Here is a 3,614-nt window from a genome sequence, read left to right on the forward strand (position 1 = left end):
TCCTCTCCAATCTATAAGGCCTCACCCCCTATATCAAGTCTCCAATGTCCCTGAGACCTTGTGCTCATGCAGCCAACAGGGTTGCCCCCGGGCTGACAGCAGGTGCCGGGACTGGTGGGATTCCCCGTGTCCTCCCTCAAAGTCCTCATCTTGACCCCTGGCAGGTTCGGGGATGCCCCTTGTGTTGACCGGAGGCAGGACCCTCACACCAAGGCCGTCACTCCACTGAGACCCTCAAGGAGAGTCTGTGGACATGACATCACGGCTCCGTGCCCAGGGTTTCCCAGAGCTGAGATGATGCCCCCGGCCGTCCTCAACCCTCCTTCTGCTCTTCACTTTGACTCTCAGCAGGTCTGGGTACCACCCTCTCACCCCGACATTGCTCCCCTTAGAACCAGGCTCTCCCCAGCCAGGGCCCCTGAGAGGCAAGCAGGAGTAGGGGGCTCATTCACACAACCTTGCCAGGGACCCCAGCGTCTGAGAGCATTGAAGACCTGGATGTCCTGGGGCCCCAGAGCCCCCCTCAGGGTTTAACCTTGACTCCTAGCACAGCTGGATTCCTTCACTCTGCTGACCTTAACTCGGGCACCTGACCCAGGCCCTCACTTCTCCCCTCCCATGGGATCAGTGACGTCACACCTGGACGTTGTTACCCCTGGTCACCCAGGGCTGTCAGGAGGGTGGCACATGCATCCCCTGGGGACCCTTAGACTCTTCTGGTTCTCACCTCGAGTCTCTGCAGGACGTGGGCCCCTCCATCTGCCCACCTGTGACTGCACCCCAAAGACCAAGCCTCTGAATCCCTGAGTTCACTGAAGAAGTGAGGGGGCATAGGGTCTCAGCCTGACAACCCAGACCAGGGCCCCCAGGAGGCCCAGTAGGAGTGGAGTTATATTCTATGGGACCCTCTGTTCTGGGGCCTGGACCCCTTCGTCCTCACTCAAGAGGGGGCCTCCTTAACCCTTGAGAGAAGAATGCAGTCCCAGCATAGATGCTGGATGTGGCCTGCTGCACCCATGACCATGGGGGAGCACAGGGAACCATTCACCTTCACATGGGGGCCCCTCATCAATCACCAGACTTCGTAAACTTTTGCATAAAAGATGCTGTTTTAGCCAAAGAGAGTGAGGAGTGGCAGGTGAGTTAGCAAGAACTCAGCTGCCTGGAGATGGCCTTGGGCCTCAGAGTGACTTTAGACTCCCAGTCTAAGTGTGGGTGTGTCCTGCTTCTCCCAGTGTCCCCACTGCTAACACAAGACCTTCCACAGAACAGAGGCTCCATTAAGGTCTATGGAATAAATGAGCCAGGGATCAGGGGGCTTATTAATCTCATCAATTTTCTCCTAATTTCTTAAATAATATCCAGTAAAATCCAAGTAAACAGACATGGCTTAGCTGTAGAAAATAACAGACTAAAAGTATAAGAAGAAATATCACTACAATTTTTTTTTAAATTTTCTGATTCTTCCACCAACTATATACAGCTAAGTAAGTTTACCTGTGCAAACTAATTGTAATTCCAATCCGTGTTACCTTGCTCAGGTTCACAAAATAAAATGGGACAGTTTCCAATCTCTTTTACAAAACAGCAAAACTCTGGCCTTTAAACTGGGTAAGTACAAATACAAGTGTGATCAATGTCATTCACAGAGTTAGATATTGAAATTTATTAAATTTTCAGCTGAAAAAACATTTGAACAATTCCTAAAGAAAACAGAGAAAAAAAAAAAAAAAGAAAACAGAGATGAATCTCCATGTCATCACAGAGAACAGGAACCCAAAAATGCTACACACTGGCTACCCCAACTGGCCAGGCCCTCACTACTGAGAAGGCTGACTGTTCCCTCTTCAATCACAGAGGGAAGGATCATCTGGCTGCTGCTCTGGCTCAGGGCCCCTCTTCCTCCTCCCTCACAGCCTCTGCAGACGGGGGTGGGAAGACCCTGGAAAACCTTTCATTGACCCTGAGCAGACACTCTGTGACTTGATACTTGCTGATCTCCGCATAGGCCCGGGGACCCCACAGGAACTCATAGCAAACAGGGTCACTGTCAGGCACCTGCCGGTACTCCAGGTAACCCTCCCACACCCACACATGGGTCAGCAGCTCCCTGGGCTCCCCAAAGACCGAGTGCTTCCTCCTGGGACACACCCCCATCCTGCTGAGTGTTTCCCAGACCACCTCCTCAGGGATGAAGTCTCCATCTTGGATGATCAGGCTGAGGACCAGCACCAGGAACCCGACCTTGGGCAGGCTCTGCCCACCACTCGGCATTGCATCGCAGGTGAGGCCCAGGGTGGGGACCAAGATGTATATGTGCTCCCTGGGGTCCACCTCCTTCATTGCCATGCCAAAGACCAGTTGCAGGCACTGGGTGGCTTTACGGAAGACCACAGGTATGTGGTCCTGGTTATCTGTGAGGGTCATACCCAGTATTTCGGGCTTTGAGGTCAGCTCCTTGGCACGATACTTGAGGAGCAGGAACTTCAACAGGTTAGCCATCATCTCCTTCAGAGCTTCTTGGGGCAAGGCCTCCACAAAGGCTGAGGAGGAGACTGGGAGAGAGAAGGCATAGGGGGCTGCAGCCTTCCCCTACTCAGACCCCAGGAACTGCCCCTCTACCTGGCCCTCTGCCTCCCCTGGGTCCTGAAGGTCTTCCTTGGGTTTGCTCAGCTCACTCATCTTGATCCCAAGTGCGATGCCTGGGACCAAATCACAGACAGGAGTGAGGCAGAGGGACAGATGCGGACCACGTGCCTGGAGGAGAGAGGGGGTGTGAGCGGCCTCACCTGAGAAACACACCCTGGGCCATCTGACACAGGCCACTTACAGGTCTCCTCTTAAGGGGTGCTCTTGAGCCTCACAGGGGTGCTCTTCCTGGGCGGCCAGGCACCTGGATGCCTGAAGGAGGAAGGGCAATGTCTCCCCAGGGTGCAGTCAGAACAGCCAGAAATTCCTGGGCTGACAGGGTGCGGGGATATGGGCTTTGTGGTTTCCCCTGTTCTGGGAAGGGGAGCCCCTGGGGCACACTCAGGACACCCTCCTCACCTTGACTCCTGGCACTGCCTGGACCTCCTCTGCTCTCTGGCCTCAGGACATGGGCCTCAGACCTCTGCTTCGCCTCCTGGTTCCTGGAATTCCTGTTAGAGACATGGAGGGGACACCTGGGGGGTAGACTGAGACATATCCCTGGGCCTTCCGTGCTGGTAGGAAGGGTGGACTCTTGAGGTACCCCCAGTTGTAGGGTGGGAAGGCCCCTCAGGGCTCCCTTGTAGTGCTCACCTTTCCCCTGGCACAACCTGGTACCTCCCCTTTGGGGGCCTGCAGGGAAACTCAGAACAAGATCCAAGTCTGAACAGAAAACGCTGACGGGCCCCACTTATGGCCGCACCTGCCCAGGGCTTCCTGTGGATTCTAGTTTGGGGAGATGCTCGGTCCTCAGCTCCTCCTCATGTCCCTCCTGGCCTCCCAAAAGTGACCACAGGGACGGGACGGGAGTCTACTCAGTTATCCCTCCAGATTTGTGGAGTATACCCTCTGCGGACCTGAACACTGCCCCCTCTGCCCGAACACCTCAGGTCCTGAGGTCCCTAAGTCATAAGTCAGGAAAATGC

The 3,614-nt window shown here is 54.8% G+C and overlaps 1 pseudogene; it reads right to left on the reverse strand.

Annotated features, from left to right (window-relative positions):
- Positions 1-1,887: 1,887 nt before the first annotated feature.
- On the reverse strand, positions 1,888-2,682 carry LOC122435792 (annotated as a pseudogene).
- Positions 2,683-3,614: the final 932 nt, after the last annotated feature.

The sequence above is a fragment of the Cervus canadensis genome, chromosome X (assembly GCF_019320065.1).
Source record: "Cervus canadensis isolate Bull #8, Minnesota chromosome X, ASM1932006v1, whole genome shotgun sequence".
Taxonomy (NCBI): domain Eukaryota; kingdom Metazoa; phylum Chordata; class Mammalia; order Artiodactyla; family Cervidae; genus Cervus; species Cervus canadensis.